A 23,521-nucleotide genomic window follows, 5' to 3' on the forward strand; every position below is an offset into this window, starting at 1 on the left:
TTCTTGCCACGAGAAATAAAATGATCAAATGTCCACTGCATGGTGACATTTGAAGCAATAATTAGACACAAATAACTAAACCAAAGATTTTGAAATGCACATACACACCTAATATAAGCATGCATCTTACAACTTGTAGCTAGAAACTCAATTTACTTTTACAAGCTATGGAGTATGATTTCCTTATGTACAACAAATGCATATTATATTTATCTGACTATTGACATAGTTGAATACATAAAAACAAATTTTCACTCCATTGTTATTTATATTTTTAGATTATTTTACAAACCCTTCATAATTTTGTGTCTTAGAGATTGTCCATTCTATATTTTATAGTGTACAACATAAAATTAGGATTAACAAAAAGATGCTTCAACCAAAAACAACAATGAAACAATACAATCTTCAAATGCTACATGCAAAATCTAGGAAGTCAATTCCAAAGGGAATTTCCAAACCTTTTTTGAAATTTAAAGGCAACACAATTTAAGATATAAAATATGAAAACTTGTAACAATTTGGTTTAAGAAAGAAACCAAGGTGTTTCAAACCCAAATCCAGGTCCTTCTAGGGAAAAGGAAAAGTACCCTCTACATGAAAGGGAGGGACCTCGGGAAATTCATAATCAAGATAGCATGATTTTTCATGATTAATAACCATGCTTGTGGCAGGTAGGTTTTGGGCCCTGAGAAGCCATGGATCTAGCTATTTCATCTACATTCTTCTTCTGTAACTTTTTAGCACATGTGGTGGTATTTAGTGGGCATCCTCTATGGTATATCATGACAACAATTCTTCTTTGTTGATTCAATCTATCCTTCTCCAAATAAGTATCAATATATAAATACATTGCAATGAAATGTGACTAGCAATAACAACTCTTCCTTCCAATTATTCTTTCAAGTGACACATACTTGAATAGCACACACTAGTTAACTACTCATAGAAATGATATAAACACTAGAATCACGTGACATGCTTCTATGTTCTAAGTTGAAAATCATGATTTCAAGTAGATTTGAGTTGCATTAAATCGTTCATGAATATATATTTAAACTTGAAAGAAAATCAAACAAGGAAATGGGAAAAAGAAGAATTATCACTACCTAATTTTTATTACGAGCTGGTGATTTTCAAAACCAGTTGCACTTGTCGAGGAATTTGAGTTTGGAAATGAATTCAAAGTGAAAAATATTTAACCAACAAAAAAATTGTATGAAAAGGGCAACTGAAATGCTACTCTTGCTTGGTGAAATTTAGGTTGTAATTCCACATTTGGCCATGCACGACATTATTTTTAGTTTTATGCAATGTTGATAACATCACTAATTTTTGGCAATGTGCCAAAAAATTGTGATTTTTCATCCAGCAGATTTTTCAACCTAAAAATATCATGAATATTCCTGTAAACATTGTATGGTTTACTAAAAATCATAATTGTTTTCTAGTTTTTTATGAGAAATTGAAGTCTTAGCTTGCTCAACTATGTGGGGATCCTACACTAGGCTTGATAGGTGTGCCAAAATGGGTGTGATATTATGAAGCCATGTTGTCAATGCACACAAAGCAAGTTATTACATACCAAAAATTAAGATATACCAAAAAAATAATTAATAACAGCCCCAAAATGCTCATTTTCAAAGCCCTAAAAATTATCATTGAGGTAGACCACAATATCATCCTCCACTATCTTATACTCATCCTCATCCACTCATTACCTATGTTGGAATACAAGGGAGACATTTGTTCATACATTGTTTTACTTTAGTAGATCCTCCAAGGTAACTATCCTAAGAAGAAAAGGAAGATGTATGTTGAGTTAAGGCTCATGAGTGATTATTCTTTGTGTATATTGGTCAAATTTGTGATGTTTGTTTAAGGATCAAAGATAAATTGTTATCCTAAGGGGATTCCCCATGATATTTGATGAACAAATTATATGCAAAATGTTTTCCTGAGGGAATTCCCTATTGTGAAGAACTTCCCCCATGCCTAAGGTGTGGAGATGGATTTGGAAAATTAGTACAAAGTTGTTCAGTGCATCAATGACCAACCAATGGTTGTTACTAGTAAATATTTTCCATTAGCTATATTTCAAAAATGACCAATCACATTGAAGTTGTGAGAGATTTCAAGTGAAAGATATGAGACCAATCTAAAAATTTTGTAGAGAAAAGTGAAGGTTAGTATTTGGTTGTTGAATATTGGAGACATTTTAAAATGGACATGATCCCCTAGGTTTTCCGTGTAAGAAAAGGAGAAAAAATAAGTGTTGAGCCTACATTAGAAGATGTATATTCCCATCAAGATATATATTCACATCATATGCAACATAAATTACCCTACTTTGGAGTGCATAATGCTATCAATATGGGAAGGGCTAATAATTGGAGTTGCTATTAGGAAAATGTACTTACCTGGATCACATTAAAGGAGTAACCATGGACTAAAAGAGAAGAGTTAATTGTAATAACTGGAGACAAAAATATCTAACAAGAGTATTGTCAGAGCATGAAGACCTTACATCAACGACGTGAATGGATCCACCAAATAGACATGAACAGGATGGGAATTGAGACTACAAACCTAGTCACCTTTTTGGATTTCGTCATTATCAATGAGAAGGCAAGATTTCATACTACAACCCTTCACATAATCTAATCCGGGTTAATACAAGCTTGTTTCCTCCAAACCTTTGCAATACACCAAGTCCAAACCTGTACTCAATTTCCATGGGGTTTCTCGAGATTTCATTCCCTTACTAACATCAAAGAGTTTCTCTACAATTTATGAGATATGGAATGAACACATAAACAACAATAATACATTTTTAAAACATGAAATTTTATATCTATGAATTTTTGAAACAATACAAGAAATCAAATCATTAAATGCAAAAGTCTTGGATTTTTTCTTAAGATGTGAATTAATAAGCCACCTTTACATATTAATTTATTTTGATATCAATTGTTAGGCCACTATCCATATCTTCCACTTGGAATTTCAATATTGTTTCAACTCCCTGGCTGAAGTGTCAACTCCTTTAGGCTTGTCAGGATTCAAAATAGGGAAAAATTTTCCAAAGAGAGAGGTGACCAACATGGATTTCCCAGAGTCTAGTGACTCTTGTAAGCATAACACTATTCAACTCAACATGTTGGATGGTTTGTGGTCGATCTAGAAACATTATATATACTTCCCAGAACAATCACTTCTAGATCAAGCAAAAATTTCCCACAACCACTCATATCAATAGAGCAATTTTTGAGCACAGGTTAGGGAAAAATTGGCCAGAAAAACAAGTTAGAAACATGATTGACATCCTTAAATGCTTAAAATTTTTAACTTGAAAGCTAATTTTTCTAGAGTAAATTTGAGAACATGATATAAATGGAACATGATTGGAATACAAATATGCCTTGAGAATATGATATAAATGGATACAAATCCAAACACATAAACATGACTGAAATACAAAGTTTCCCAAAGGTTTGATGTAATCCTGCACTTTGATACATTTTTTGATATGGACCTCTAGAATACACTAGCTTTATATGCTATGTAGACCTTGAAAATTGTCACAACCTTATTCTTGTCATACCATATCATTATGGCATTACTCATGTCTTCTCTCGTGATTAAAGAATCAATATCTAAGAATATATTTCTCCTTACTTATTTAAGTAATTAAAAATAATAATGATAATTATAGAACTATTACCTGCACTGATAAAAGAATAATAATTGAAACACCAGTTCTAAGCTTCTAGCTCAGTGGGTAGCAGCTAGCCACAATTGGTTCACATGAAGTCTCTACACTCTCCGCATTATTATTATCTCTCTTACAACAAACAAAACGAGGAAATTATTACAATCTAATCTCTTACGTTGAATAATTATTTCATAGGGACTACCTCCACAACTCCAACACCACAATGCCAACAACATTGAACTACAATTTGTTTCGTTCTAGTTTTTGTTGTAACTATGATGTGTTCCCAAACTTCCTTACTTTTCAGAGGAAGTAAACCTCCTACTAACTCAATGATTGATTGGTTGCATCTTGGCCTTGCCTCTTCTTTGTCAGTCCAAAAAATAAAAATAACTCCATCATTAACTAATTGTGCTCCATAGTATCATTTTCACATTCTATCTCCATATAACCGCCATAAATGTCTGATATGCCAAACAAAGGGCATTTTGGAATTGTTTATAAAACTATCATTTACACCCCCTTCCAATGTTTCTGACTAAATGCACCCACTTGATTTTATTCTTTTATATTTTTTTCATCCTGAAACAAATCATTATTTTCAAGTTGGCAACATGCTATTACATCTTGACAAGGAACAATGAAGGGTGAAAGTCAAGAAATCAAATCAATATGATATGGACCTTTCAACATCATATAAAAAATGGCTAATGTGTTTTTAAGCTTGATCTACCTATCTATATGGGTATTTATTATGTCATTAATGTTGACAAGATAAAAAATTTTGAACCATGAATGCTTAATGAGGGTTGTATAAAACCATTGTTGCCAACAATGAATAACTTAGTAATGGACCAAAAAGGAAGGTTGCTAGAAGACACCATCTTGTACAAGAAGGTTCATGAAACCCAGACAAGATCGCGAAACTATTGTAGGTTGGACTAAAAGGGAAAGTGTCAAGTAATTCCAAGTGGTTTACGAAGGAACAAATCTAGGAGAGATTCCCAAACCTCAAAGTCACCAAGATTTTACAGTACAAAAAACCTCCAAAGTGGGGGGTTATGATCTATAAAGGATCAATCTAAATTCAACATGATTGCAAGTGTATGAAAAAGTAAAAAATACTCGACGAGATCCAAAATTTCACAAATAAAGGTTGATGGATGGCAATCAACAAGCCTAAAAAAACGACAATGTCGAGGAATTCATTTGACAAAGTGTCAATAAAAAATGTTAGGATGATACTGATAATGGATACAAGTGGGTGGAACACCACTACACCACAATCAAGCAAAGTCAAAAACAATATATGGTATTGGGAATCAAAGCAGTGGACAAGTATGGAATAGATAATTGGTCAGTTGCCAAGAAAGCAATTTATGATAACTGAAATGACATGCAACTTCTTTCCCATTGAGAGGTCGAGCCTAACTACTAAGAATCCCATGGAGAATGAGATTTAATGGGAAATTCAAAAGGTTTGTACATAAGACAAGAGTTCAGAACATTTTTTAATCATGCCTTAGATTTCAAAGGTAGAAGAGAGTGTCAAAGCATTCACTAAGAAAGAAATAGTAACAAAACATAATCTAAGTAAAGATGACCTTGAAAGAAGACCCTTAGTGAAACTCAAACTGATTATAATATTTTTATTCAAGTTTTAACAATCTATAGTTTTTATTCCTCGCGACTTTCTACAATAAAAAACATTATCTTTGATGTGAGAATTTGTGTGTGCATTTTACATTCCATTAGTGTTAGATAATTTATATTGTGTAATAAAGTTAATTGGTAGATGGAAAAGTCCAATGAATTCCATTGGGAGATCACTAGCATCATGCCAAAGAGTTGTGATGTTTTCCCTTCCAACATCAATAAATATATATTTGTATAAATAGGATCTATTATGTCATTTGGCCTTCCAATGTTGACTGACTCTAAGGTTCTAATAACATAATTTATTTATTGGGTACTTGTAAAAAGAGATATCCATTTGCTGCAAAATTTTATGGCTTCACACACTTGTAAATTTGGGGTTCTTCATATTACGTATTTTGAAATATAGCATTTTTACAAATGACTGTGGTGTAGCATCCTAAGTCAACTATGTGTTGCACTAGTATTATTTCTTTTAACATAGTCTATGTTATGCTATTGTTCATTTTCTTCATCTAATCTATTGTTAGCTCTTTTGAGAGATTTAGTGGATAAATAAGTGCAATATCTAAAAAAGTTAAAACACCATGTCAAACCCTTAAGCTAGAAGCAAAGGCCTTTGTATTGAAAAGTTGTCTCTAGAGACCACTGATTCAAAGAAAGTTTTAAAAAATCTGCTAAGAGAGCTACAATGGAAAGGTGCATGACCCATATGGAACAAAGTTCCAAATCACTTTGGTTAAAGAAAATCTAGGAGTTTGAACTTGTTCAAGTGGATGCAAGAAAATTTCCCACATTTAGAGGTATTATTCTTCCTCCATGAGATGAGTAGAGACTTAAAAGTATCTGTAGTTAACAAATAAGTTGGAAAAAACAATTATACTATTAAAAATGGAATTTTCGTGGATTGATTCAATAGCATCCTTGATGGCCAATCTTAGATGCATGCATGTAAACAAGTGTAATATTATTGGAAACTTGATGGACAACAATATCTAAAAATCATAGAAGCAAACCTTATTAGAGGGTATGATTACCAAATCAAGGCAATGTGCAAACAATTTGGTTGCAAACTTTCCACTCCAAACTCTCCTAAAATTATGTTGTTGATATTGTAGTCCAGAGAAGTCTTATTTCCACATTCCAAGCAATCACAATTTACAAACAACTACATCATTGAATTTGTGTTAATAACTATGAAATCTTTGCCAATCTCCCTAGGGTCTAAACAAAAGAGTTTTCATTCATGGCTTGTCAGCCCATAAAGTAATTAATAATGGATCATGTTTTCTATCAAAGGAAATGGGAGGCTAGAATCATGTTACCTTTATAAGAAAACAATAAACAAACCCAAAAAATATCTCAAATAGATTCTATCACCTTGGTGATTGCACATCCTATGTGAAACCAAGCCTAACATAATTAAAACAATAACTACACCACCAAGAAATCTGTATTCTTGCTCTAAAAGTAATTGAATAAAACAAATAACAAAACTCGCCTTTCTAGACTTTATCGGCTTCTGCTCAGACTCTGCTTTTTCTCATGATTATCATAATCTCAAAATCACATGATATTGTTTTGCATTTACATATTATATAAGAGGTTCCTTAATGGCATCTAATGGTGGTAATGGAAGACCAACTTGATGCACCCCCAATGTATGAGAAGGAATCTGTTAGACCAGGCAATAACTCCTCAACCAAAAATTGATTTGTGTGTATTCCTTCAGGTAGGTCTTCATATTATACATGAGGGAGAGACTGTTCACTTCATCTCCCGATGACTGTTCATATTACTTATTTATCTATTTACATTATATTCACCCAATCATGAGGATTAGGTGTCAACATTCCCCCCATTAATCTAAAGGGATGTTGGTGAGTCCAAGCATCATTCTGAATCGTTCAAGCTTTTCTCTTCCAAGCACTTTGGTGAATATGTCTGCAATTTGCTCATTAGTGGAACAATGACAGAGATGGATTGTTTTGGCCTCAACATGATGTCAAATCAGATGATATTTAGTATTGATGTGCTTCGTTCGATCATGGAACTTTGGGTTCTTGGCCAACTTTATTGCAGAGGTATTGTCAATCATGAGTGGAGTTGATTGTACTTGTTTTACCTGCAAATCTTCAAGAATTTTCCTGAGCCACACAATTTCTTTTGTTGCTTCAGCTGCTACCACGTATTCTGCTTCTTTTGTGAAATCTACAGGAACTGATTGTTTGTGTGATCTCCAAGAGATAACTCCTAATCCAAGACTCATAGCATATCCTGAAGTAGATACCCCAGTTTCTTTGTCTCCATCGATGTCTGAATTAGAGTATCCAATCAAGCTGAAGTCGTCCACTTGTGTATACTTGATTCCAAAGTCTTGAGTTCCCTTCAAGTACCTTAGAACTCTTTTTGCAACAGACCAATGTCCCTCACAAGGCTTTTGCATAAACCTGGAGAGGATTCCAACAGCAAACAAAATGTCTAGTCTGGTAGTAGTTAGGTAGTTGAGACTTCCTACAAGTTGTCTATACTTTTTTGCATCCTCAAATTCTTTTCCTTCAATAGATTTGAGCTTTAAGTTTTGTTCCATTGGAGTAGTAAGAGGATTGCATTCTGTCATGCCAAACCTGTTCAACATATCTCCAATGTATTTCTTTTGAGAAAGAAATATGGACTTCGGATGTTGGGTTACTTCAATGCCAAGATAGTAATGAACATAGCCCAAATTAGTCATTTCAAAACTTTTCCCCAATTCTTTCTTTATGGATGCAATGTAGCTTTCATTGTTCCCTGTCATCAAAAGATCATCTACATATACCACAAGATATACAACTGTTTTGGCCAACTTTCTTGACAAAAAAAGTTGCATCATCAAGATCATAATGTTTGAAATTGAGTTTGAGAAGATGCTCAGTTAGTTTTTCATACCAAGCTCGCGATGCTTGTTTGAGGCCATACAAGGACTTCACCAATTTGCATACTTTATGTTCATGTCCTTTCACAGCAAATCCTTTAGGCTGGGACATAAAAACATTCTCTTTTAGATCTCCATTCAAGAAAGCATTTTTTACATCCATTTGATGGACTTTCCAACTGTTGTGAGCTGCTAGGGCAAAGAGTGTCCGGATGGTAGCCCATTTTTCTGTGGGGGAAAAAGTCTCCACATAATCGACCCCTTCTTTCTATGCAAAACCTTTTGCCACAAGCCTAGCTTTGTGCTTGTCAAGTGAGCCATCAGCTTTATACTTGTTCTTGTAGACCCACTTGCAGCCAATTAGTTTGGTTCCTAATGGAGGATCAACCAGCTTCCAAGTGTCGTTCTTTATGAGGGCATCATATTCCTTTTGCATCGCTTCTTTCCATTCATCATGAGAAGCAGCTTCTTTGAAGGAAGTTGGTTCAAAATCTGTAGACAAGTTCAATTCAAAATCATAAGAAACATCCATATAAACAGGTGAATTAGAGTCGTCCACATCACCTCCATTTTTTTGGTTTGAATTTCTAGTTCCTGTCTTTCCAACCTCATCAGGATGAACACTTTCAAGTGTCTTTGTCAGCCACTTTGGGGGACCTTTCTCAGATGGTCCAGGTTGCTCTGTTGATTAAGTTGGGACTGAATCAAGATTGAGTCTCCCAATTCTATCAATCACATCACTTAAAGCATCATTTGTTGTTGGAGTTTCATGTGGGGAAGAGTGTTCCTCAGAAGAAGATTCCACATGTTGATCTAGTATAGGAATCCCCCATTCAAGATGTGGAATCTAATTATCAAATTCTTGAAATGATTTTGCTTTTGCGAATCTATCCAAGCGATCAAGTTGCCACTCAACAACATTGTCAGTTTTAGATGATTCAAGAAAAATTACATCTCTAAATGCAACAAACTTTTTATTTACTTCATCATAGAGACGGTATGCTTTGGAGGTGTTTGAATACCACAGGAAGATACACTTACAACTTCTAGCACCAAGTTTGTTTCTATGTACCTTTGGTATCAAGGCATAACAGGTGGAACCAAAGACCCTGAGATGCTTTACCGAAGGAACATGTCCATACCACATTTCATATGGAGTCTTGTTTCTAAGAGAATTAGATGGACATCTATTCTTTATATATGCAGCACATAGAACAGCATCAGCCCAAAACATTATCTTTACATTTTTGAAGAAGAGCATGGATCGTACCATATTTAAGATTGTCCTATTCATTCTTTCAGCTACACCATTCTGTTGGGGATTATAAGGCACAGTTTTTTGATGTTTGATCCCATGTTGGCGAAGATAGTTTTCAAATTCATTTGATGTGTATTCTTTTCCATTATCAGTGTGAATAGACCCAATATGAGATTGTGCATCATTTTCAATCCATTTATGAAAATTCTTGAATGTTTGAAAAGCATCAGATTTGTTCTTCAATAAATAAACCCAACACATTCTGGTGTAGTCATCAATAAATGTCATCATATATTTATTTCCATTTGCAGAAGAAACATGCATTGGACCACATAAATCTGAATGAATGAGTTCGAGTTTTCTATGTGTTCTTGAATGTGAATCATGAAAATATTGTTTGTTATGCTTTCCTAGGATGCAAGCATCACATTTCTTAAGTTTCCTAGGAACTGTAGGCAAACCATCAACACCATTTTTCTTCAACAAGCGGAGACTGTCATAGTTTGAATGTCCAAATCTAGCATGCCATAATAAACTTGATGGAAGTGTACCTTCTTCATGATGAGAATTGTATGAGAAATGTTGTTCATGAGCAAAGGTTCCTTGCAGCTTGAGAAGCCTTTCTTCTTCTATTCCCCTCATGACAAGTGAGTGATCATATGCTTTTCTCACCTCAAGCTTGCCATCAAACATGAATGGAGTGACCTTGCTGGCGGATGTGAACCAAGGAAAGCAAGTTTCTCTTGAGTTGTGGGAGATATAGAACATGATGCAGAAGAAAGTATAGAAGACCAAGCAGTTTAAGCCTGATTGTGCCAAGCCCTGATAGCTTGATTTTTTATTGGTCTGCAAAGTATACTGCTCCATCAACATTGTCAGCAAATTCTTCAAAAAAAATATTTTCTATGAGTCATGTGGCAGGTTGCTTCTGAATCAAGAAACCAATCATGTTTCTAAGAAGCAAGTGAAGCATTAAATAAATCTTCATTTACTCCAATATTACATTGTGCCAACATAGTGAATGGATTCAAGTGCTTTACCTTTGTCTATATCATCAGTTTTACCTTTCTGTTGGTTTCTTTTCTGCTCAATTTTGTCCCATGGTAGCTTGCATGTAGAGGCATCATGTGATCCATTTCTTTTGCAGTGAATGCAATGCAAATCTACCTTTTCTCCTTAAGAATGTCTGCCCCCCTGCCTCTGAAATATCTTCCTCTTCCTCTTCAACAACCTCTTCCTCTTGAAGAATCTTGAGCAAGATGCTTTTCTTTATGAGCAAGGCACACAGCCTCTTCAGGAGATTCAGGGGATGTCTTCTTTCCAAAAGCTTTCTCTCTTTCAACAAACTTTTTCACAATAGAGTCAAAGGTGATATCTTTGAGATTTCCATTTGCTTGCAATGACTCAAGATAATTAGAGTAAGTAGGATAAAATGCCTTAAGAAAAGTGATAAGAGGAATATCCAATTCAACCTTAGTGGATTTAATATCATGCATTATAGACTTTACTTCAGATGCAAGAGCAAGAGGATCATTATTTTGTAGTTCAAGAGTGAAGAGTTTAATCATGAGTTGAAAAACTTCAAGTGCAGAATGTGAGTCATAGAGTTCTTTCAGCTTTTGTAAGGCTTCAAAGGCAGTTGAAAATGTTGAAATATGGAGACTCACCTCTTCATTTACAGATGCTACGATTAATGCATAAGCTTTGCTGTTCTTGTTTTCCCAAATGACAAGCTCTTTGTCTGAGGTAGGTTGTACTGGTTCATTGTCTCCGTCTCTGACACACACTCCTTTCCACAACTCATTGAAAATGAGGGTGTGTTTTATCATCCAGGACCATTCATGATAGTTCTCCTTGCCAGTGAGAACTATTCCCACCATGGATATGATTGAATGCATTCTGTAAAAAAATTACTTCTGCTGATAGAAAAATACTTCTGCCAATATACAATAAAATTGTACTTCTGGTGGTAATTTTCTTAAAAAAAATTACAATTCAAAAAGGCATTCTCTCCATATAGGCCTTTTTACTGTCTTTGTCTTTAATGAAAATATAAAAAATAAATCAGCTATGCATTCTCAAAAAATTTCAAATCTCTTCCTCATCATTTTTTTCGCAACATTCTTGAATTGTTTTACATGAAAAGGCAACAAAGCTATCTGAATTTGGTCTTCACCAATCTAATCTCAACGTATATACCATAAAACTTCAATACAATTCCATGTGTTAAACAGCGTTAAGAGTACATTCAATAGCGTTCAAAGTACATTCAACGCGTGGCTATTAACACATTTTACATGCCAAAAGGTCTTCAGCGTATATACCAAAAACTTTCAAAGTATATGCCAACGTTATGTGAAAAAAACTTCAACGTGTATGCCAAAAAAACTTCAACATATATACCATCATTCACGCAGCAGACTCAGGTGCCTTTTCCATGTCAGGCCAGCGTTAAAAAAATACCAGGCCAGTGTTAATATAATACCAAGCCAGCGTTAAAAGCTTTCTGATACCTCAGTTTCTTGCAATAATCAGTGTGGAGTCTCACTTGAGTGCGAGCGGCTTCATTTACGAGCTATTGAGCAATAATCATGACTGCATAGCTAGAGGAATAGCATAATTTGTTTGGAGGGAGAGCATTCTGTTCCCATATCATACATTATGGAGTACATTAGTCCAGAGGGGCTACATCTGGATGAGCGTCGACCACTGGAAATGCGACAGTTACATGCACAGCTGGGCGTTGTTGACAAAACCAATGGCTCTGCTATCTTTGAGATGGGGAACACAAAAGTTATCGCAGTTGTATGCGGACTTCATGAGGTTCAGAGCAAGAATTAAATTCAGCTCTTCAAAACACTAAGCACATTAAATTCTTGAATTCTTTTCCATGATTAATAGAATAGATCCAAATAATTCCTCAAACAAACAACTGTGTTCATTGACAATACGAAAAAGTTTTTTTTTTGGATTGAAGCAACATCAACACATAGTAACGAGCAGCGTTGTAATGAGCAGCATCAACGCATACCAATGTCAGACCAGTGTATAGCACACAGCAGCAACAGTGGAGGGGACAAAGAGCAGTAGATAGTGGAAAAAGAGTAGTAGGCAGAGGACAGAGAGCAGTAGGCATATGGGAGTTACAACTATTTTGGGAGCCGGCTCTGATACCATGTCAGAACAGGCAATAACTCCTCAACCAAAAATTGATTCGTGTGTATTCCTTCAGGTAGGTCTTCATTATATACATGAGGGAGAGACTGTTCACTTCATCTCCCGATGACTGTTCATATTACTTATTTATCTATTTACATTATATTCACCCAATCGTGAGGATTAGGTGTCAACAGAATCTGCACAATATTGATCTTTCAGGAAACTCCAATAAATCATAATATTTTTCTTAGAAGTAGTTGATTTTGTAACATACCAAAACATAAAGATGACAAAATGGCAAGAGAGAAATTTTTCGCATGTAAATACTACAATTCAACATCTGCAATGAAAAAATAAGTGGATAGAATATCTCAACCACTAACTTCAACCCAATCAACCAAAACTATTTACAAAAATCACTTGTGATTCAGCCAAATGTAATATACCATGGCATGTGCACCATATGTTGGAACATAGTTTCCATAAAAGGGATGAAGATATAGATATGTAGTCTAACCTTGCCACAAAGTGTCTCTCCCCTTCAATATGAGATAGCATTGTTAGAAATTTGAGATCCAAAATATTTAACAAAACCGAGATATACTTCATTGTACTATATGGGCATCTCAATTCATGCCCATCCAAATACATTTGATGAATTAAACTCCACATTGGATATGTTATCCATAAAAAACATCCTATTTAACCACACTTCCTTATAAGCAATCCATTTAGGTTAATTTCACATGGATTGTAGCATTAACAGTATGTCAATTTAGGCCAGAAGAAAATGTGGTACATTGATAACTAGTTAGGTAAAAACATTCACAGTGTTCCCTAGCTCAAGTTGAGTTTGTCTTGTCATAAATTTTTCATGTGTAGGTGATATGCCTATTGGTAGAACTTGTTTTTGTTCTAGTGGTTGTTTTTGTTTCTCATCTCATGAACTGCTTTCAGTGCCTACTAAATATCAAAACAAAACATCAATGTGTTTTTTTCCTAAAAGATGAAGTGAATATAAATTGTTTCAAACTTTATAACAATGCTAAAGTGTAAAGATAAATGAGTACATCCAAAAAGAAATGATCACAACCTCTATAACCTACACATCAACAAATGGTAGGGTTGACAAGTTTCCCATCAAACTAAGATAGAAACAAAATTAAATACAGTAACATTTACTCATGACTTATAGTCAAAGGAATTCAGGAACACAGTCAGTACAAATAAGAAAATAAGGAGTGGCTAGCGCATCTCCTAAACAGGTAAAAAATATAGACCAACAATAATGCATGAAGATAAAAATGGAAATATTAGAAGGGTTTCATAAATGAAGGAAACCATGAACAAAGTATAAGATAATTTTCTGGAATTACATAAACACATGGAAAAATAGGAACTAGTCTCATAATGAAGCTACTCTCAATCACTGGATGAGTTTGCAATGTTTTCAATCACAATAAATTCCCTGATACTAAACATGATTATGTTGTTGGGAGTGTGCCACAAAATGAGAGGCCTCTAGGCCCTAGATTGAGCATGGAGGGGGATTATCGTGTATTTCTGCATAACTCTAGAACTATCTAGAGGGTGGAGGGGAAATGTTGGATTGGTTAAATATTTCCCATACCAATATTCATGGCCCCAACTAGACATTTTCCCTCTCCCCATACTACTATGATGGGAAAAACAAAAGATGTAATTAGCTTAGGACCTCTAATAAACACATGCACTGATGAGAGTGTTAATGTAGTTGTCTCTCAAATAAAGAAGCCAAATATATCTAGCTAGGGCAACTGAAGAAAGAGGACAATGGCCCTAGATACCTTCAAGAGACTATAAAATCTTCTTTGAATCTCATCATGATATATGGGATGTTGAAGATGAAGTGTTTATGGGGCTCAACCTACTAAAGTAGGTGGAGCCTCTAGATCCTATAGAGATATGGTGATTTGAATCAACATAAAGCTAGAGAGACAACACTCTCATTTAGCTAAAAGAATATTAGGACTATGAGACTGAGGCCATTGTAAATAATCAAGAGATATAATATGACCGTCAACAATCTGCAATACGTGGTTGGCCTAGAAGTCCAAGAGAATTATACGAAACCAAACTACCAAAAAAACAAAAAGTGGTGGTTTTCTCATACCAGTTTTTGATTCACTGACATCTGGATAATGTTGTCAAAATAGTTTAGATATCTGAGGCTCTGAAAAACTGTGGCAGTAATAGTATGCCATCGGAAAAAAGGATAGGGTACTCATTATTACATATACTGATTATGAATGGATTTTTTTATGAGGTTGCCTACCTATTTCACATAGCCTCTTCTTAGGTGAAAATTGATTAAGATTAAATCTGAGCAAGGACCTTCCACACCACAGTTGGTTAAGCTTCCAATTAAAAGTAAATTCGACTGCAGACTACTAGGAAAAACAATTTATTTACTTAATTTACTGTAGACTATTGGATTAGTGTGAATAACCCCAACCTTTTAAAAGATGCAGATTCATGACATTACTTAAAAATCTGATCTTAAATCATATTTTTAAATATAATTTACTTTAATTAATAAAACACCTACAGACCCAGCCTTTCTAGCATTATGAACTGACTATCGAGATGCCCGATCTCATGATTTACTAATATTTGTCATAAAATAAATTAAGACCATTTCTGAAATAGCCCCCTCTCAGCAAACCCCATACAGAGCTAAGATGAAAATTCAAAGCAGGAGATTATTAGAGGAGCACTGAGTTATGTAGTCATGTTCTACATCATAAATTACTCATTGTTTGACAACTTATTTTTCTTCTCGGAGGGATTTAAACAAGGGGCAAGCATTTCTTTGGGACTAATTCAAACACTCCAGAGAGCTATGTGTCAACTTTGCATTCCTCCCTCCCACCGACATGCCTTTCTCGCATTATGAATTGACTATCGAGATGCTTGATCTCATGATTTACTACAATTTGTCATAAAATAAATTAAGACCATTTTTGAAATAGCCCTCTCTTAGCAAACCTCACATAGAGCTAAGCTAAAAATTAACAGCAGGAGATACTTATAGGAGCATTGAGTTATGTAGTCATGTTCTACATCATAAATTACTCACTGTTTAGCAACTTATTTTTCTTCTCAGAGTGATGCAAACAAGGGATGGGAATTTCTTTGGGACTAATTCAAACACTCCACAGAGCTACATGTCAACTTTGCATTCCTCCCTGCCACTACCATTGAAATTTAACTCATAAATATAAATTAAGTATAATAAAATAGTTTAAAAATTAAATTAACATATGATGTCATGAATTATCATGTTGGAGTGATTAACATGGAACCTAAAACTTAGGGTTTGTTTTATGAAAAGTTGAATTGTTGTAATGATCATCATACCATCTGCCCTCTTGTACTCTCTTTGTTTCACAAGATTGGTTTCCTTTAGAGAGAAAATTTTATTTAAACCACCCAAAACTGAACCACTGGTATTTTTTCCAACTTCTAATACCTAAATATCAAAACTCTTTGTTAGTATCTGTCCTCGAACAAAATTTCCAAGTAAGGTTTTCTTGGGAGTTAGGAGAATCCACCAACAACCAAGCAGAAGTGATGACATTTTAATATATTATCAAGGTCTAAAAAATATCTAATCAAGGGGAATCAAAAATTAATTGTAATTGGAGACTCCTCAATCATAATTAGGAAGAGATGTGAAACCTCAGCTGATCTAGAGTATTAACAGGAGGTCAAGGGATCACAAGGAGGAGGGTCTGCAATGGAACAACTGATATCACAACAAATTAGGCTATGGAAATAAGTGTTGGAATGTTGAGTATAAATGGTGGGGGTTCCTATCAAACTCTTACCTCCCATGATATTAAGTTCTACAAACCATAGGATATGAATGCTAATGAGATTATGGAAAAATGGTGTGTTACTTTTGAGTTCATAGGATGCGTAGTAAAGTGAGCTAGACCTTACCTTTCATTCCTACGTGTGTGGCATGAAATAGATTATTAAATGAAATGATGGCTCAAGAGAAATGAAGGTGGGATTTTCTCTTTACTTGTGTTTGGTATATGTAGGCACTGAAGGAACGATGATTCAGTTTGGTTTTCATGTTTAATATTACTTTCCTCAGCTTAGTTGTCTAGTAAGGTCCAATGGTCTAGATTTAACTCACCTTTCCAAGTTAACTGGGCCTCCAATCTTGGCTTTCATCTCAGTGGTATGCCCTCATTTTGGCCATCTTCATTCTAGAAGTCACTAGGTACTTTCATTGGCATCGAGAATTGGTTCAACTTATAGGTTTTAAAATGAATCGAGGTCATATGCACTCCGGTCATGATCTGTTGTGAAATTTTAAACAGGCTTCAAGCTCAGAGGAGCACATGCTAGATTGAGGATCTACAAGTGGCCTTCTCTCACTACAGTAGAAAGATGACAAGCCCAATGAATTTCAGTCATACAAGAAAACTGACTTATTGGAAATTGTTGCTCATCGAGTCAAGCAAATAAATAAATGAAGCAAAATTTACTATGTTTGATGAATTAGTTCTAGGTTTTGCTAGGAGCTCACATCCTCTGGCTTCTCTTCCAAATATTCTATCGATTTCGTTAGAACAGCAATTAAAGACAAAGAAACAGTCCAGCAAGTGCAAAGATATATAGAAAATGTTGATGCATCCCTATAGTTAAACTTTTAGGTGGACATCAAGTAGGAAGCCCTTAGTGGGCATGTTTCTTCTAAGTCCAAGCCTTATTACAAATTGTAAAAAACTTTTGATACTAGCTCAGTTTATCAAGATTTACACTAGCAAACTATATATTTATGTTTCCAAAAATGTAATAACTGCTCAGATGGTAGGTAATCATTTTGAAATTTTGGGTCATTTTGAAACCCCTAATATCGACATAGAAATTTTGCTTTCTAATATTTCACCACACAATGTGGATTCAACCTCCTTTTAATACAAATAACAACAATTTCAGTTAACCAAAACAAATGTATTGATGCCTAAAATAACAACTTAAAGATTCAGAACACTAGAAAATAAAGGAGAAAAGTATGGCAACAATACACTAGAAAATAAAGGAGAAAAGTATGGCAACTATACACTAGAAAATAAAAGAGAAAAGTATGGCAACTAAAGAACTAATAATTGAGCAGTAGTAGCAATTCCAAATGTGCATTTTCACTTTACATTATAAGCTAGATAAAATATAAAATTTTGACAAGGCACACAAATGTATCAATATTCATGATGATATAAAAAAGAATTTGAGACTTCGAGAAATGTCGAGGATACCTGCATTCAAATATGAAAAAGAGTTCATTATTCTCCCTAATGACCTCCTTCATCTTGATAATGTTGGGATGGTTCAACTTCCGCAGATACTGCTAGAAAAATCTCAACCCTGTGATGAATACCATTGCCATTTATTTGCAAAATAGACGAATCAATAGAAGATTTCAAAACTATGGTTAACATGTTATCCAATTGCTATATTTAATAGTTTTCACGTTTCATACCTTGACCTCATGGAGATTCATACACTCTTCTGAGATATAAGATTTCTTCTTCATTTTTTTTATAGCTACCTATAAAAATATATGATAGAGCATAATGCCCTAAACTTAATTATTTTGTGTTGTTAAAGAAAGGATACTAGGTGCTCAACAATAAAACTCATACAACAAAATTCAGTATAAATATAAAATGCATTTCAACTCTCCTCCTTAGAGGAGAATTAAAATGGGTGAGATAGAGAGGGATTCTAAACATCAATTAAAGGTAAGAACTATTTCAAGCATGCAGTAATAAAAATCTAGAAAATAATATCCTGGACCTACAAATCCCTTAATTACATGCCCAATTTGGGGTCCTAATTCAAAGGTATACACGAATAAATTGTGACAACAGACTGAGATGATTGTACAATACTAAGCATAAAATGGCGGCAAGGTATGGGCCTTGAGATTCTGTAGTGTGTACATACTACATACCACCCATTGACAAAAAACATAAATAGGAACTCAACAAAAAATCATTGTCAATGGGTGGGCATACATGCAACTAAAAAAGCAGATAGACTACATCAATTTTACTAAACTGGATCTCATAGAAGAGATACAACACTACTAACATCCACTTAAAATATCATCCTCGCTCGTGAAGGTCCCCAGAGTAAATATCACAAAAATAAAACCTATATATGAGCGCAATATGATTTCTAATCCTATTTATTGTAGGTATAAGAAATTAGCTATCATGGTTTAATCTCAACATCCTATTATAGGGACAAGAGGACTTTAAATTTAAGAAGTTTGAATCTCCTTTTAGGTTTCCATCAACAAGAAATCCTTTTATCGAAATAAGCCCATACTACTTACCCTTGGGATGAACTCTTCACCCACTAAACCTGACCATGACAGTGTAAACCATCTAGTTTGAAAGAGAGATAGAGATATGTTCATAAATGACCAAAACAGGTCATTGCAGGCCCATTGGGAATTGAAAGTAAAACCAATCATAGTGGCAATGAAGGAGTGCCAAAGGAACCTCCTAGATGCAAAGTGAGAGATGATGAACAAGGAGAAAAGGAACGATGAACACCTCACCATGAAGACATTGCAATAAAACCATGATAAATCCTTTGAAAGTCACACTAGCCTGGTGCTATAACTAGAAGTCTTGGACCATGACTTGACAACATGAAGAAAGGATCTAGAACCTTATTGACATAGATGAATACCTAGAGACCTAGTAAGAAAGCCATTTTTTTTTATCCTGGAGAAACTATGTACTGCAACCAAAAAATAAATACCATGGGAACTAGAAACTTGGTTAGTTTCATGCAACTATCTCAATTTTGACTTTAAAATAAGTAAGGACACTCCTTCACAACCTTACATTTGGACTCAAACAACTAATTATTGTTCAACTTCAGATAGATCTCCACACCCAAAAATTCACATTAATAGTCAGACATTACTTTTGCACAGATAAAAGTGGAATGTGAAAGATGAATACCTGGAGACATGGGAACTAGCAACTTGGTTACTTTCAGGCAACTATCTCAGTTTTGACTCTAAAATAAGCAAGGATGCTCCACAAACTTACATTTGACTCAAACAATTGCTTACTGGTCAACTTCAGATAGATTCTCCACACCCAGAAATTCATATTAATAGTCATACACTACTTTTAACAGATAAAAGTGGAATAGAAAAGCATCTAATACAACAAATAATAAAAAACACTAACATAGTCTATAGGAGAACATAGTGATCATTTAATTCTTAAATTTCAAGAAAATAATAATTCATGCTATCTCACATGTTTTAGCCTTGCATACACTTGGGTAAGTGCCATCCCCCAACTCTTTTATGACCTTGTAACTGCCAAATATCAAAAAATATACCAGTAATAATCTTAAACAAAGATGATAGAGAACACAAAGATAATAAAGTCTTGGAAAAATACAAACTATTAACTTATTTATCCATGACTTTGATTAGATAATAAAATAGGAGTTCAACAAGCTGGTAGTAAAATTATGCTTGAAAATTTACAACGAACAAATAGAATTGATGACTTTGTTAATTGAGCTATACAATTTTTTCTGGAATAGCCTTCTATATTTATAGGAAAAAAAATCTATATTCCTTGGAAAGATACCCTGCACAGGATTGTACTCATAATGTGATTAATTTTCCTTCAGAGAAGGGCAGTGGTGAAAATTTATATTTCATTTAGTCATTAACCGCTTCTCAGCAAAACTACAATTACTCATTACCTACTTCTTGACAAATCTGTAGCCCATATTGTTCACAAATTCGATGCAATGTGAGAAATAGTATGTCTATTTGAAGCATCAATGAAACATAGTGACGGGGCTTCTTTTAATGTTGGTAAAATTCCCTTTTTACATTCAGGAGGTAGGTCCAGATAATCCGAACCATTACTTTCCAATTTAACAACCTGAACGTCCCAAATAACATATGTAGGTTTACATTTAAGAGTGCAAAAAAGCACATGTCCTCTTTAGAGAATAGTTTTGATTATATGAATGACCTACTGAATCCAAGGGATTATTAAATCCAGGGATTTATGATTCATCAAGAAATGAATGATATTTTGCAGCATTTCAACAGTGATCACTTGTGACAAGTACTCCACAATAGGGCCAGTCTAATTCATAAGCCTAAGAAATAAGAGATCATCCCCAATATAGAGGACTTCAACAAATATGGATTCTACATCTCCTGTTCGTAGAAAATCTACAACACGGGTCCAAACACTCTAGAAAATAGTACCATGTCTTGATCTACTAGAAGATAAATTTTTTGTGCTAGTGTCCAAGTGCTTGGTCTTGAATTTTATTTTACAAATTCCAAATCTATTTTTCCATCCTTCCCTACAACCCGTATAGAAGAGAGAGTAGTCTCATCCTTTGAGGCTTTTCAAACACTCCTTGTAGAGGGACTCTCACCAGACATATTCTTGTCTAGTGATCTAGTCATTATTTGATCTACTTTCAAGTTCTCTTATATAGGCTTCTGAGAGATGTCTAAAATAGAATCCATACTCTCTTTCCTTAAAACCCCTTTAATATATGCCAATGGGCTCACTATAAAACCACCATGCATTCCTTTATGCCCATTTCCTTCTATTATTTGGGTTATCTGTTATTCCTCCAAATTTACTCAAGGATGACACATTAGATGTTACAATTCTTGCGACAACATATCTTAAATTACCTTTGCTCCAAACTTCGAGTTTAAAAAACCTGTACTAGGGAACTTACAACATGTACCCATTCTTATGGAAACATATCTTCCATTACATTTCCTCCAAAACTTGGAGTTTAAAGAATATGAACCAGAGAACTTATAACATGTACCCATGCCACCTTCAATACTAGAATTAGACAACCTACTAATAAATACAACTATATCCTAAGCCATTTCATAAAAAATCTATTCTAAACCATGAACCCTTGATTTTAAGGATCGTATACCTTCTTGTGAGCTTCCTATAAAATTCTGGCACAAAATAAAAATAAAAAAAACTGTCAATTACCAGAGATTTCAAAGACAAGAGACTGCAAAAGAAATTAGGTAAAGGTGCATTTCACAAAATTATAACTATAACATTGATAGTTCATTTCTATTTTCAAAGGTTTTCCATCAGTATCATGGTATGCACTCACATACAAGATACAATATTGGTTGTTATTAAAGAATTGTATAGTCTGCATTGGTCGAAACTATCTTAAGGAAGCAATGAGGGATGAACATATCATCATAACATAAATGATGTCCTCGTATTCTATGGAAAGAAGAGCCTATATTTTTTATAGAAGATGTTCGGGAAATTATGTGAACAGATAAACATTGAAAACAAGGCAACACGCAAGATATTTCAGGCTATATCAACCAAAAACACAAGTTGTAGGAGCGAAGGATGAAACATGTTGAGTAATGATTAGACAGATGATGTGACACCTCTTTCTTGTGTGACTTGCAAGACAACTCATGCATAATGATCAGGCATATACAATGATGGATCATTATATCTAGAAAAAAGAATAACCTACAACATGAATTTGCAAGGACGAACATTTATTATATACATGTTTTCTAGTTAGTGAAATTAAAATGGTTACAATACAACTTATACATAATCAATATGATATCTGCAACAATTCTTTCTAATCAGTGATGTTCACTAGAAATTTTTATAATTTCTATTTAGTTATCTTGTTAGGGTTAGTATCACACATCATTTGGAGTTGTTGAAACACAAAGGGTAAAGTTAGACTGTTCATTTAGTCAAATGTTAGTAAGGTCAGAAATCCCTTACAATTTATTGACAAAACATAGACAAATAGAACTAAATGTTGTATATACAGATCCAACATCCACTCACAGTGACATTCAGTTGAGTGTGTTGTTAACAAGTATTAGTGTACTATCTATGTGAAATTAAAATGTAATAGGAGTCAGAGGATAGGTGTCATTTATATGAGAGTGAGTTGTGGTTCACAATCTGTTATAAGAGGCATGCCACCTATCACTTGTATTGAAATATTCTTGCTAGGATAATAAATTTTTCTGAGTGTTTTCTGCACATTTCATTTTTCTACAACTTCTAAATGTTTCACACTAAAGACAGTAATCAAGATGGCATATACTCTACTGAGATTCAAATTTTTAAGTAGTTGTGTTTTTCTTTAATGTCCCAATCCACCCATGGGTTTGTGGTTTGCCTTTTCAAGCTGCCAACCATGGTTCCAATCTCCCCAAGATCATGTTCTCAAGCATTTCACCTCATGGGTACTACAAGAAAGTTGTTATGAATTCACCTTTCATGGACTACTCCACCCCGTTGAAGTGGGACTACACATAATTATTTCAATCTAGCTTGTGGAAGATTCACTTTCAATTGGAAAAAATACCTCAATCCAAACTGGGAATGTCCTACCAACCTAAGTATCTTTCTATGTGGAGAAGTTTGTGGTGTAGTTAAAACATGTGTTGGATTTTAAAAATAAAAATGATTATAATTTGACTTTTTCCATGTATAAAATAAATTTCTCTAATAAATCATGTTTCATAACTGATAAAGAAACATGCCAAATTAAATGTCCTAAAGCTTAAAGAAAGACATGTTTCCTCACTCTTTTATGAACAAAAAAAATTTCACATTTATAACTCGCTATAATATATCAAAATGAAAATGTTCCTGAAATCCTTCCAAAGAATTTATCAACAATTTAAATATGAGTACAATTAAAATAATTAAATTGG

At 34.2% G+C, this 23,521-nt stretch overlaps 1 pseudogene; it reads right to left on the reverse strand.

The window, feature by feature from the left end:
* Positions 1-20,501: 20,501 nt before the first annotated feature.
* LOC149154232 (TORTIFOLIA1-like protein 1) lies at positions 20,502-21,358 on the reverse strand (annotated as a pseudogene).
* Positions 21,359-23,521: the final 2,163 nt, after the last annotated feature.

This window comes from Pinus tabuliformis, chromosome 9, assembly GCF_031772625.1.
Source record: "Pinus tabuliformis cultivar Carrire ecotype Pingquan chromosome 9, CPIR1, whole genome shotgun sequence".
Taxonomy (NCBI): Eukaryota; Viridiplantae; Streptophyta; class Pinopsida; order Pinales; family Pinaceae; genus Pinus; species Pinus tabuliformis.